The following is a 15,171-nucleotide window of genomic DNA, read 5'->3' as shown; positions in this document are numbered from 1 at the left end:
AGGGGAAAAAAAGAAAAAAATTCCCTGCCAGCATGCTGGTAGAGGGAACAATTTTCCTTGCCAGCATCCTGGAGCAAGGATTTGTTGTTTTCTATCTGTACTCACTCTTGCAAAAACTATTTCAGCATATAAAAAGTGCATGCTGAACAGTGCTAGTTGTACCCTTTTTGGTGCTGCTGTTCTCCTCAAGCAGAATCAAGTGAGGACCTGGCAAGGTATTCTCAGATTAATCAGTCTATGAGTTGTGGCTCAGATGCTGAAAAGCAGCAGTAAAACTTTGTATGGAACTGATGCTTGTGAGAGCTGTGCTGGTCCAGGGTAAACTTCCAGGCTCAAGCAGATGGAAGGGAATGGAGGCCCAGGAGCCCACAGAGAGCTTGGAGAGGGGAGGACTGTAGCAGCTGGGAGGGAGGTAACATGAGACAACTCTTTCCATAAAATTTTGGGTGCAGAAGTTACATGCTGCTGTTGAATTGTATGTTGTGCTGCTTCTTGCTTTTGAATCTTCCTGCTATGGGAATAAATCAGCAATCCCAGTTTTCTGTCAATTTAGCATGATGACTGTGATTGTATCAAATGAATGCTTGAGTGATGAATACTGAGGAGTGAAAAATAAAACCTTTCCAAGCAGATTGGAACCCTGTTATTTTTCCCCTGGCTGCTCTGGCAGAAGGGAAGCCTGTGGAACAGGGACAGTAACTCATGTCAGACTTGGTAGCTTTGTGCATCAAGCCTGTGTGAGCTTAGCAGTGCCATTTGGACTGGCCTGCTGAGAGGCTGGATGAGGCTTGTCTTTTGGCACAAACTGAGAAAAGAACCATCAAATTGGAATAGAAACAGGAAAGCTCCTTTCTGTGTTGAAAGCTTTTGGAAGCTGCAGCTTTGTGACATGCCTCCTTCACAGCTTTGTGCTGTGTTGGTGATGTTTCCTACATGGAATCTGCAGTGAGGAGACAAGGAAACAGATTTATCACTATGAGCACAGAGGTGTTCACAGTCGCTTGTTAAGGAAAATTTGTAGCTAAGTGAAAAGCTGTGGGCTTGGTAAAATATTTTACAGACTATAGCTTTTGAGTATTGAGCATCAAAGACACTCCTGAGTCCATGGAAGGGTATGGCTTTAACAGAGATCTTTTAGAAAGATAGCAGTAGTATATTTTCATATTTGACCTCTCCATGTTAATGTGGAGGTTACCTGGTCTGATCAACAATATGACATTACCTTAAAATCACAGTGTTTGTGTAGCTTTTGAAATGTTTGCTCCCTTTTGAAGTAACTTCTCAGACTCTTAATTCCTCTAGAAAAAAAAAAAGTAACTCTTCATTCATGGTTCACATTATAGCAACTTTCGTTTGGAAGGGTGTAGGTGAATATTTGAAAGTGAACGTAGATCGTCTCAAACATGCCAGGGTTTGTTCAGCCTTTCAAAATGAGTGTATTTTTATATGAACTCTACTTTAAGTGCTACATAAGCAGAAAAATGAGCTTTGTGTCAGTTCACATAGGAAGAAAACTGGCCAGAACATCCTGAATTAAAATAATGTGAGGTACCATGGATTCATGCTTTAGCCTGTCTGGACTGGAGTGCTTTCTAGTTTTTCTCCTTTGATACCTAAGTTTAAGACTTCTCTGGTGGCTGTCCTGGTGTAACATGAATGTAACCATTCTTGTGATCCCTGTCAGCTCCCCAGGGGCTTCTCTGCCTTTCCTGTATTTTAGCAAAGTGCTGATGAAGGAGCTATCACAGAAAAGAGATTCTCTATTAAGTACTTTTTGGGAGGGACACTAAATCAGATTCTCTACGTAACTCTGACTTTTAGAGATAAATCTTCCAGAAAACCTGAAATGCATGGCTGTTTTCCCCTCAGTGAATGAACCAAGTGCTAAATTGATGTGCAGTCTAAATTTGCCTGTAGCTTTTATTTGAACTATTCAGCTGATGCTGTTGCTGACATTTGATTTGCCTCCAGCCTGTAACACACTGATACTCAGGTATCTGTGCTTCACCGTGAAGCTCAAGAGCAAGGACACAGATGGATGCAGTAAACCTTTTCACAGAGGGACAGACCAGCAGTCACTGGCTGAGAAGTGACCCGTGGAGGTTTTATGCATAGGCATGAATTCAAAGTTCTGCATGCAATTCTGGCTCAAGCACATGTTCCCTGTCCATGTGCTTAGTGTGAATATTTCTAAAGCTTGATTTTGGGCCAGGTTTATCAACTCTGTGTAGAACAAGCTGGTAGGTGAAGTTTTGCAGGTTTTTGAAATTGCAGCTCCAAGAGATTTCATTTTTACATCAATTAAGTTCTGGTAATATCTTCAGCTTGTAAAAAGGAACCTCGTAAGGAGAGGAGTGCATCAGTTTAATGTTCATATGGTAATTACCTATTTTGGGGTGACATTTAGTAGACTGAAGTTCACTGCTCTTCATTTTATCCTTTTGTATGAGGATTGCTGGAAAAGAATGTGTACTTAACATTTTGGGATGTGACAAAGGAGAAGAAAATTATACCCCTTGGCTTTGCTCTTTTGATCTTGCATTTTTACCAAGGTGAAAATTTAGTGTGAGTCAGATGTTAGCTACAAAGTACATCCAGGATATTTTTGGGTAGGACTTGCAGAGAAACTGGTCATTCAGATAGCAAAAGCATTTCTTTCATGGAGGAGAACGTTTTTCAGCACCTATCAGTCCTTTGAACATTTGTGGTTATTCAGACTATGCAGCTGCTTTGCAGCATCCAGGAACTCAGTTAAGTTTGGTGAAATTGGAAATGGAGTGAAGATATTAAATCTATGTTATGTCTGATTATACCTGAATGTGAATTTCATCTTTTCAGCAAATTAAATCTGTGACTTGTTTTCTTTTACTGTTTCATATGAAAGCCACATCAACACATCTATGACTTTTAAATGCAAATAATTAACATGTATCCAAAGAATTATAACAAGGGTATAAACCTCAGTTTCAACCAGTGAAAACTGAAACCAGTAGTATTTACCTCCATTTTTATCGCTCTTCATTTTAGTATTTAAGAATGAGCAATTGGACATTTGAGAATTAGTGATTTTAATAACAACCAAAATTAGGTTTTCTGGCACCTTGGGTTTGAAACAGACTGAATGTCTCTCAAGGCTTCATGGGGGACTAACCAGAACTACACCCAGATGATCATAGCTGTTTCTTTTAAAATAACTATTGCATGTCTGGCACCTTGGGAGGATATGGTGTGTTTGAAACAGACTGAATGTCTCTCAAGGCTTCGTGGGGAACTACACCAGATGATCATGGCTGTTTCTTTTAAAATAACTATTGCATACTCATCTATGAAATATGTTTCCTGAACTAATCATAAAAGCAAAGTTTGCTGCTCAAATGAAGTGCCAGAATCTGTCTACTGCAAATCTAGCAGCCAGAGAAGTTACTTTAGATTATACCAGCTTGAGGATCTATTTCAATTTTTATTGTTCTGATAGAGGTTTTGTCTGAAAAGAGGGGCCAGCACAACTGGCTGCAGTTTAAAGGAAAGTCCACAAACAAATTTTTATGTGAAGTTATATTAGGTGAACTGATTTGCTTTAAAAACCATAAAATTTATTGAAAAGCCAACCAAATTAACCAAAACTGTAAAAAAATTCGATTATATCTGGTGATTTCATCTAGCTGAGAATTTTTACATTTAGGGATTTTTCCAATTTATCTAAAATTGTTGTTATTGGTTTAAAAATTAACAACAATAACAAAGAGAAGCTTCACAGGTTTACATCCAAATTTAGGTAGAAGTGTTCACTTTGAAATTGAACCAGAAGTACTTTTAAAACTTGTACTTCCTCTAATGTTATGGGATAGTTTGTGTTAATTTGAGGTTCTGCTTTCTTTTTCTTTTTCATTATTAAAGTGAGAATGAATTGTTCACTACATTTAGCATATCTGTCATCATAACTTTCAGATGCAGTTTCTTTCAGACTCTGAAACACCCCTATTAACTAAGGAGTGTAATATAATGTAGAGATATTTGCTGAATGGAAATGTACCACAGTCTCATCTCTAAAAAACCTACTGTTCCAGAAGGGGAAGATCAGACTCTTTCTTCTTAAGAAGAGGAGTTTTATTATTAAAATATTTCTTCAGAGTGTCTTGCAGAGTCAGAAATCAAAGGTCATGAAGGTAGAAGGCAGGCTTTATTTATTTCTATCCTGCTGCTCTAATTAAAGGGTCAGAAGCAACCAGAGAGTCCCAGTTCCTTTTGGTTCTCAGTAAGCCTCTGCAATTTATTCTGGAATGGGTGGAGAGAAGGGAGGATAAAATAGACACATCCTTCCAGCTGCTGATCTTTTAAAGTCTTTGATCACTCTCTGTTTGATTTTTGTCTCCTTTGCAAGAGGAAGGAACAGTAAATTAAATAAATGAATTTAAATAATCATCCATCAGATGTAGAGAGGAGTTCTGGGAGAGGAAGGAAAGAGTGCTGCTGCTATGAGTTACAGAAAGAACCATGTAGCAGTTTCAGTTCTTAATTGTCTGTCTTCTCTTACTTTAATGTTGGTCTTTAACATTATTCAAATGTATGCATGCTTTTAAATTTCTTTGTTCATGTTTTTCTGTCTAAAAGATGTGCTGGAGAAATAAACTCAGCAGGTTGCTAAGGCAGTGAGTGTAACTGCAGCTGCTCTCTGGGCTGTGCATGGAGGCAGGTGAATCTCAGGATCTGAAGGGAGTGTTTATGGACCTGAAGGTGGTGTGTGCTCTGCACCAAGGCATTTGACCCAGGCTGTCATGGTCTTAGGGTGCCCTTACAGGCTGGTGTGCTGCAGGAATCCTGGGGCTGTCCTAATGTGCAGCAGAATCGTGCCCACTCTCCTTTCCTTGCACTGAGTATTTGGAATTTTTTGCTTAGGATGGAGGCTGTGCTTTTGGATTTCTGTGTATATACATGAACACCTTTATGTACATGTGAGCTTGACTGGCTTTGGTAGATAATTGATTTACTTCACTCATTAATTTGCAGAACCCATTGCTATGAGGACTGGGGCTGAGGGCTTAGACATTCCTGAAACCATTACACTGTCATGGCTAAACCTCAGCTGTGTGCAGGCTGAGGTTGGACAAGAAGCAGGACTTTGCTCAGTTAATTGTGCTCTGCTTCCTGGCTGCCACCTGGGGTGTTTGGTTACCCTGTTTTGAACTTGCCATAAGCACCTGGGTGAATTGCTTGAAATGAAGGGTAAAGAGGCAATTAGCAGTTGAAGATTTGCTTCCTAATCCCATCTTCAGAGCATCAGGTTGCAAACACTGCTTTTTGACTGCAGAACTGGTAACATGAGTTATGTCTCAGTGGAGTCAGCTCTCTTGCTCTTACAAGGAAGTGCTGGTGTTTTCAGTTTTTCAGCTTTCATCGTGCAGCTTAATACCTGATGTTAATCTTAAAGGACTGTCAGCCTTATTTCAAGCTACTATTTGAGATCTATGGTTAAGCTTTTTGGGACTTTTGAAAAAGTGGTTCAATTACTCTAATAATCTCCAAACACATGTGAACATTTCTAACTGCTCCCTGAGTTTTGGAAATGCAGCTCATTAGGGTCTGGTTTTTTTGAAGGTGAATGACATTAACTGTACCAGCTGTAGAAGACCTGGCATTCAGCCTTTTGTTGATCTGTGAAGATAAATTTATTTTATTTTAAAAAGTATTTAAAATAAGTTTGTGGTCTGGGTCTACTTCTATTATTTATCAAAGTTCCTTTTGAATAGAATAAGCACAAAATTATACATTTAATTAAGATCTTTATAGTTACCAACACCGTCAAACCTCTGAAACCATTATTTGGGGAAGGAGGAAGATGGTATTGATTGGGAAAAAATTTTTGGGAAAATATTGATCTGATCTGAGGTAAAGGGAAACTGCAATGGTGGATTGAAGGCCTGAACACGATGAAGATGATTACTGTAGGAAGTGATGATAAATGATGCTACACAATGCACAACAAATATTTATGGCCAGGCTGGTGGCTAATTACAGCCTTCTGCAAGCATTAGAGAATTCATCTTTTAATCTTCTCTAGAGGAACCATTTTAGACAGAACCACTTGGGGACAGTGACTACAGCACCATGGAAGGTGTTGGAGTGCAGTCAGTCCATGCCAGGTAGCTGATGTAGACATTGCGTTATATTACCCACTATTTTAATTTGTGCAGAAATTATATATAGAAATGCCGTGTCCCTCAACCAGCAGTGCTGAAAAACATGAGCTTTGTGTTTGCTACAGGCCTGTAAGTGGCATATTACAGAAGGGCAAATGGAACTTCTCTCCTAAGCAGTTTTTCTAAACCTTGTTAAATGCTGATGTTCCCTCCTTTTAATTACAACAAGCTGGCATTCATGGTAGTGTGTAATCAAGAAATGGAAGATTTTACAACACCTTTTATCCCCTGACATGTGGTGAGGGAAAACACCAGTCTCTTTTTACCCATGTGCTTCATCTGTCATAGGGCAAGGTTTGTCCAGTTCTCCCATGCACGTAGTTTTCATTGCTGGTGCAGTTTCTGTGAACATCCACATTGCCCATCTGTTTTTGTTTCTGAAGTGAACCTAATTGTACATTATTAGGTGATGTGTACTAATCTACTGGCCTGTGCATAATAAAACAACTGTGCATGCATTGTAATGGCATATTTAGCTGAGTGGTGTTGCTTGTTTTGTTGTGCTTCTGTTGTTGTCAGTAGTTTTGAGATGCTATTAAAATGTATGTGAATCATGCCTGTTCCCAGGCCCCCATCCCTACTGCCAGACTTTGTGTGAGGCTGGGGTGACAAGTTGTGGTGCTTTATGCATGATTAGTTACTCTAAATAGTTTTCATTCCTATTTAATGTCTATTCTAGAATGGTTTTTCCTCAGTTTTTTGTGGCCCCTTTGCTGTGCATTTTAATCCCCTCCTCTTCCTTTATAATCTTTGTAAATTATCAACTATAGCCCCCCTGAAATGCCCAAGATTCTGTGCTCTTTGTATTCAAGGATTTCCAAGCTGAAAAATCAAATTGTGTTTCTTGGTTTTGGACCAGTGGAGAGTTTAAATGTCATAGAAGTGGTGTGTTCAGACTTTAAGGGTAGAGCTGGTCTACTACTGCTTGTACATATTCAGTGCTGGTTGTGAATGAACTGTAACAGGTCTGCTTTTTGACTAAAACAAGAATGAAAAGTAAAAAAAAAGGAGACCGGTTAAAAGCACAACAGGTAAAATGTGATCTCAGTAACTTGTAGTGTAGGTTTTAACCTGTACTCTTAGATGCAAGAGACTTGTGTTCCTTACAGTTTAAAGATAAAGCTGCCATTGCTGGTATTCAAAGCAGAATTAATTAATTTTTATGAATATGTAGAAAAGGTAGATAGTCTAGACATCCAGTCATCCCATTTTTATATTTACCAGATTGGCTGAAGGGCTGTTTGGTTTTGTTTTTAGGCTGGGATGGGCAAATGCAGATACCTGCCTGAAATTTCACTGGTTGCTGCTGCCCAAGAACTTCCCACACGTTTTTGTAGTCAGAAGCTGTTAAAAGCATGTAAATCTGCATGAAGGTGCATTTTATTGGGTAAACTAGAATTAAGTTACCAGTAACCCCCCTAAGGGTCCAGTTCCCAAAACTCCTCTCAGACCAAAACCTATGGATCCTCTAGGGATTCATGACCTAAATGTACAGTAATTCTTCTCAGAGGTGTGTCCATAAAACTTGGGGGTGAGATGGTCTTTAAATGTGTGTCTCTAGACATCTGACCATGTCTTCAGGTGAGATGGACTCTAACAGGCTTAACGTGATATTTTCCCCTTTGCATGACAGCTGTTTTGATGAACAATGCTACAAGGAGAAGAGTCAGTCTTTGCTGGGGCTGAAAGTCGTGTAGAGAGTGAAGCAGTGCAGCATTCTCAGATACTGGGAATGAACCATAACCATCCTGTACATTTTGGCTGCCAAAGGTTTGGTTGCTTGTGGAGGCATCAAGTAAAGGAACCCAAGAGCTGTGGCTGCTGTTTACACAGGGTTGTAAGTGAATGCACCAAGTGAAAACCCTTGATTAGTTTTACATTTGAGTGATCCTACTTGTTGGGCTTTGAACACCTTCTACTGAGATCTGCACATTCCCACACTGAAGAATATCCTCCCTGTTTTGTCAAGGCTTTTTAAATTAGAGCTTCTGATTTCTGCACACATCCTTCTATTTGGCCTTGAAACTACACAATGCTATTTTGCTTTCTTTGGGCAAGAATTGTTTTCTGTTTATTCTCACACAAAAGAAAGAGAATGTAGTGATAAATCAGTCAGTTCCTCAGCTGGCATAAATCAGCACAGTTCCACTGGTTGCCCTAATTTAAATCAAAATTTTATCAAATAGTTTCTAATAGGCTTGCAGAATGAATTGAATTGAGAGAAAAAAGTGTTTAGGTGCTTAAAACCCAAGTCTAATTTTCCAGTAGAAGGGCATCAGCTGCTGCCTTGTGCATTCACAACCTCGTGTTGGCTGCTTCTGGCTCAGTAACTGATTTTGGCTGTGAAGGAGGCACTTGGCTGCTCCTTTGGCCAGTGGAGAAGAAATGTTGGCTCCTGGCTCTTGTGAAAGAGCAGAGCTATAAAATGAGGAAATAATAAAACATGATGAGTAGGTTAGGGTCACAAAATATTGTAAATAGAAGCATATTGGCCTCTCTGCTCTTTTTAAAGGACTCTGCATGTTGGCCTGGCAGCTTCCTGGATGTCTGCCTCACTTTAACTCTTTGGTTGTCTAAAGGTGACATTGGACATCAGTGACATACTGGGTGGGGGGAAACTATTGGTGATCTTTTGTGCAAATTAAGGTTGAAACAACTGTTTGCTTGAAATAGTTTCCTTTCAGGCCTTTATTTTACTTTGGCAATGGTGCCTCCTCTATCCAGCTCTCATGCCCTTGGTAGTGTATAGGCCAGTACTTCTATTAACATGTTTAGACTGGAACTTTCAACCTATCTAATTTTGTGCAATTTCTGGTTTGCCTGAGAATTACAGGAAAGCAAATATGAAAGAATAGTGTAGCTGTCAGGGGCTGCTGTGCCAGGAAATGGGAGCAGTTGCCAGCAGTGATGCACAGCCATGACTTGGTGTTTACATGTGAGCTTTTTGCTTCACAGGGGTAAGCTGGCCTGGCTTTTAGAAAGCCCTGAGCAGTCAGAAGATATGGAGTCAGCAGGAGTTCTGTTACCAATGGCTTTGAATATGAAATTGTGTTTGCACTGAGCAATGCTGGGTGTTCCAGGGTGAGGGAAAAGAAAGAATAAATGTAAAACTGCAAATCAAGTCCATTGCACTGTATCTGTAATGTCTATGTGGATTTCACAGGAAAGTTGAACAAGAATGTGCAGGGCTTTACTTGGGTGACCTTGTAGTGCGTGAAGGATTTAATTTCAAGCAAAATCTTGGAAATGTTATGTATCACGATCCTTTCTGCCCCAAAGCTCAATATTGCCAATTCCAATTGTTTTTTTGTGGATTTTTTTTCTGAGCTTTTATGAGCCAGTGTTTTGTAATTTTGGGGGACTAAAAATATTTTTTTTCCCACCCCTTTTGCTGCTGCATGCAAATACCAGGGTAATTATGGGATGGCACAGACAGTTGTGACATGAAGACATACTTGGTACACTTAGCTAGACAGACTAAGTGGCTTTTGAGCTTGGTGCTCAGCACCAGTCAGTGCCTATCCAGGTGAGTTGGAGAGGTGGGCAAAAGTGCTTCTGTGGACACTGAGAGAACGTTCTGTGTGAAAACTCAGGAGTCTGTTATTAGGGCACAATAGCTTTACCAGCCATGAGAAGCTCTTTTGCCCATTCCCACCCAGGAATGTCCACCTGTGTGCAATTCCACCAGGTCTGTGGCTTAACAGATGGTCCTAACTAATGAAAAGAGTCATTTTAATTAGTCCATCTAAAGACATTTATTCACACTGGTGGGCTCTCCCAATAAAGTTTCAGTGGCTAGGATCTGTGTTGCTGGCTTCCAGCAGTCACCATCTGTTTGGTGGCAGAAACTGGCTGTGGTATGACTGCACGTATTTCCCACTCCACTGGGCTGGAAACAGGTTTAAAGCGTGGGGAAGGAGGGGGAAAGGTCTCCTGGTTGCTGCCTACAGCAGTTTGAAAGATGTGGTATCCCTGCCTCCAGACCTAGGATTACAACAGCTTATCCTGCTATCTCTAGCAGCAGTTTCAGAAAGCAGCTTTGGAAATCATGCTCATTTCCTCTGGCAGCAGTTTTTAAATATTTGAGAATACCTTAGGTGTATTTGCTAAGGCTCTTTCTTAGGCTCTTGGCCTATTTCTTAATTGAATATAGAAAATCCTTCTATTTTTAATGACTGTTAGAAAATAATCTAAAATAATTAGAATTAGAAATGCCATGCAAGTAATGCTTATTCTGGGAGTACAGTGGTTTGCATGTTAAAGGAACTTCACTGGCTGCATATTAAAGTGAACTATTTAATGGCAACCATTCAATTAAAAATTGGAGGGATGGTAGGGAGTTGGAGCAGTACAATAGAAGATTTGCAAGACTTTATTGCCCATGACTAGTTTATTTGTGTCCTCTGCATATTGACAAACTAGTTTAGTTAAAAGGATAATTATGCCAGGGGGAAATTACAAAATTTCTTGGAGAATAAACAGAGGCTATGGATGAGACAGGAATTGTGGGAGTTCAGAATCCTTTAGGATAATTCTGACAGTAAGTGTCGTTTACATATTTGATCTACTTACAGCCCTTCCCTGGATGACTCCTAGATCTACCTCATTCCCAAACCCTACATAAACTCTTATTCAAGGTTTAATTTTCAGGTCTGTTTTAATGAAAGATTTTTACAGGAAAAGGACAGCAATAATGTTAGATTTAATAAAGGCTTCTGGATAAGGTTTGATCAGGCTAAGCCAGAAGTTTGAGAGACCTTCCAAATCATTGTGCCTGATGTCTCCAAGTAAATAAAGGTATATTCCATATATTTTCTGATTTATGTGGTTTGATTTTCAGGTCTTTCAGCTTTTGCTGAATTATTTTCTATGTAAAAGCTAAGGCACTGATGCCAACACCATTTCTGTAGGAGGTATTACTTAAATAATCACCCAAATAATGACACATACTAAAATAACAAGGTTTGATGTTATTTTTATATTAGTCAAAAGCAAAGATCTGGTAGAAACAGCGATGCCCATTTTGGATTAGTACATGTATTTTGATATCCCCTCCCTCCCCTGTGTTAATGTGATCAGATTTTTGTTGTTAAATCACCTGCCATTCTCAAATGGCCTGAAGGGCAGCCTTGAGGTCATATTCACTCCAGCTGTCAGTATTACTTCTGGAACTCCTCCTCCCTCAGACTACATTTACCTGTTGTTGTGTGGAGAGTTGCCATTTTGTGGACACTGAGAGGCTAACTTTTGGCAGATAAATGTGGCTGACCTTTCCCAGGAAGGACCCAGAGATTTTTCCTCAGAGACAAATTGGTTTAAAAGGCAGGCTCATGCCAGGGTGTGTGCAAATCACTTACAGATGATGTTTCCCACTCCCAAAACCCTGCAGCTTGGCTACCAAGTTGTAATTTTTTGTTGCTGTACTGTCTAGTCATGGGACAGTATTATCCTGCTTGTCAAGCACAGATCCAGGGTGTCCTCACCTGAATGTGTCTCTGTTAAGAACAAGATGCCAACAAACTGGCAAATAACATGATATAGCTCTGGGCAGACCCAGCTGTAGCTGCAGGCTACTGCCAAGCACCACACACAGTCATGGTCACAAAAATGAAAGGATGTGCACATTTGCCATGAGGAGCCTTGTGAGGGAAAACAGAAGGATATATGGGAGAGCTCAATAATGAGTGTTAGATTGGCCTGTGGGCTGATTACAGGTAGAATCCAGGTGAGAAATGACATGTAAGAGCTTCAGAAAAATAGAATTTATATAAATTAATGGGAGAATATTTCATAGGAACTCTTAAATGAGAAAAGAAACCTCTGGTTCAGGAAGCAGAACAGTAAAACTGGAGAAATTTGACTATAGATTTGCTCAGTTCTAATATGTTTCCTCTGACATGGAGTGCTAGCCATCACCTGAGATAAATTTACTTGGCTTGATTTGTTTCAGATTAATCTTGATTTTATTTTTATATGTAGGTAAGTCTGCTTAAGGTGCTACACTGGACCAAGAGCTGGTGTCAGATATGCTCTGTTGTTCATGCCCAGAAGACTGGGAGAGTTGAAGGTGACATTTCAATAGCTAAAGGAGGACTCATCAGAAGGTCTCTGTCATGGGCTACCTCCTCTGCCACTCATACAGAGCCCACCAAAGCCAGTCCCATGGCTCCCATGGTTGTCCCATGGGACAATCAAGAAATTTCAGAAGCTAATGTGGGGTATGACTGGAAAGGAGAATGCAAGCATAATTTGGACACAGTCAAAGATGCTTTTGGAAGACCAGATAAATGGGAAAAATGTTAGGCTTGATGGTTATCTTCAGGCAAGCTTTAACTGAGAATTACTGGGAGACCTTTTGAGTGGAGAGGAACTGTAGGGGACAATTCAAGTTAAAGTAGATAAATGATTTTTAGACAGGTTTTCTGTTGTAACTCTACCTGTTTGAGGCCATATTCCTCTGAATGAAGCATTTATGGGAGGTTTTTCCCCAGCTCAATATTACATTTTGGGAGAAAGGAAGTAAGTGCTGGGTTCCTATTTTAGCCCTGAGCACAATATGAAAATCATTAATCTGGGTGATCCTTTGAAAAATTCTCATGCTAATTAGGTAGACTGAGATTTTCCCATATGAGCACCTTAGCAAGGCTTATTGTCTAGTCTGAGATAGATATCTCTTTTTCTGGTTTTAATAAAAATATCAAACGATGTCAGTTTTATTTCATTGTGAAACAGCAAAAAAGAAGACAATTAAAGCTCAGGATCTTTCATGCCATGGGAAAACTGATTCACATCCAGTTCTACTTCGGGCAGACTAGAGAGCACAGTTCATGTTTTGAGATTAAAAACAATATCATGAAAAGGGGCAGCTGGATAATAAACTGGACTGAAGGGTGGATTTTGTAACAGCTTAAATCTTAAATACTTGTAACCTGGGAAAGAAGATCCTTATAGGGAGAAACATTCATAAGAAGAGGTAAAAAAAGGTGAAAATAGACATGAAGGAGTTGGGACTTTCCTGAGGAAGTAATGGGCTGAAAATTAGGAAGCCAAGAGAGATGTGTGTGATGAGAGAAGTAGTGGAAGGTGAGTTGCAGGTGGGACAGATTTCAACAAAATCCTGTGAGAGAGGATGGCAAGAGGAGGAGAGGCACAGCAGAAGAGAATTCCTGGTTTGAAGACCTGTCAGTCCAAACAATGGATCCAAAGGTCATCATAGTGTGAATTTTCACATAGGCTTTGTCTCAAGCCTCTAGGCTTCTGAGGTTTCATCTAAACCAGACTGATTATTTACTTATTGAAAAGCAATGCAGTTACACCTGTCATCAGTTACTTTTCATGGTATTTAAGTGGTTAATATTCTTGCTGTTGCTGCTGTGTTGTCTTTGCATTTCTTGCACCCTATGTCCTCATCGGGATGTCCAGCTTGTACGAGCATCCTTGAATTTCTTTAATAACCTGTGTTGCTTCAAGTGCAAAGATTGAGTTCAAGTGAAGCTGTTGCTTTCTTTCCAGATCACATTTATGGTCTGGAAGGTGAGGTATGGCTTGGATTGGTCTCTCAGGCTTGAAGCTTCCTTCACAAATTCCCTGCTGAGGAGAGTTTGTTTTTAAGTCTTTTACAAGGCAAATCCTGTGTTGTTAAAGGAGAATTTCATTTTAATCCTTATAGTAACTGACAACTGTGAGGATTCTTTTTTTCCAAAGGACAGGTGTAGCACTAACCCTGACCTGCACCTATATTCCCTCTGTTATTCTGGAATAAGTTTGTAGCCTTTTCTCCTACAATAAATGTCTTTCAGTGCCTTTAGCCACAGAGCTTCTTTCTACAGAAAGGAAGCCTGGAAAACCTGACTGAGTTAATGCTCTTGTTGCATATGTTTGGGTTTTCTCTATCACTATTTGAGCTCTGAAGATTACAGCAATTTGGGGAGGTTTTAGTTGAAAAAGCCTAAAATTGAGGATGATCTGAAGACATGAGTATCAGAAAATCTTCTCAATAGATCTTTATGAGAGATGCAGCAATGCACATTTATTCAAGTTCTATCAATATCAGACAAGGGTTCAACTCTGTTCCTTTAACTGCTTCAAATAATAGAAGATGTAATCTCTGATGCTTTTAGCTCAAGTTGTAGGCATTTATGTTAGTGATATCTGAGCAATTTGTCAAAGTAATAAAGGTTTCTGAATTTTCTTCTGCATTTCACCGAATTCCTGTCATGCTCAAGTACCCAAGTGTCTGCATTTCAAAAAGCTGATTCTTGGTCAGATAGAGACTGGTCTTGGTCAGAGAACATATTCCGATGTTTTAAAGTTTATTTTACTTTATATCAGAGCAAAATTTATCTTTTTCTTGTGTGTATTGAAACGTTATTTTTCAGAAAAAGCCCTACTTTCACTCTGAGACTCTGAAAATGAGAGAAAATTTCATCATGGACGGGCCTTGCCAATTCTATGATCAAAAATGTCATTAAACTCAGTAACATTCTATGCAACATCTTTTCACAGAAATTGCATGGTCAAAGCTTCTTTGAGCAGAGCTATTCATTATTATTCCAGCTTGTATACTTCATTTTTTAGAGTTTTTGTGATTTGAAGTTTTCCAAATTATTAAGTTCCTCTGTGAGGGAGCATAAATCAGCAACATGTAGAACAAGAAGAGGAGGGAAAGAGAATGTGTAAATGGATTGCCGAGAGAAATGAAAAAAAAAAAACCCCATCATAATTACAATGCAAATTGAAAACCAATGCAAGGATATATTTTTCTCTTTTTTTTAGCTGTCTTCATCTGGGTTACCCTTCCCTTTTCTTTCATGCACATTGTCTAAGCTTTAGTTATAAAGCATGAATGAGAGAAGTTAATTTTAGCTTTTCTGAGTTGTGGTTGTGCTTTCATTTTCCTGCAGGTGTTCTGCACAGCAAGACAGGCTTGTTTGGTCTGTTGCACGCTGCCCACAGAACATTACTAACATGCAGC

The sequence above is a fragment of the Passer montanus genome, unplaced genomic scaffold (assembly GCF_014805655.1).
Source record: "Passer montanus isolate IOZ18808 unplaced genomic scaffold, ASM1480565v1 scaffold27, whole genome shotgun sequence".
Classification (NCBI taxonomy): Eukaryota; Metazoa; Chordata; class Aves; order Passeriformes; family Passeridae; genus Passer; species Passer montanus.
The sequence above is the reverse complement of the archived record's forward strand: the minus strand, read 5'-3'. Positions refer to the sequence as shown.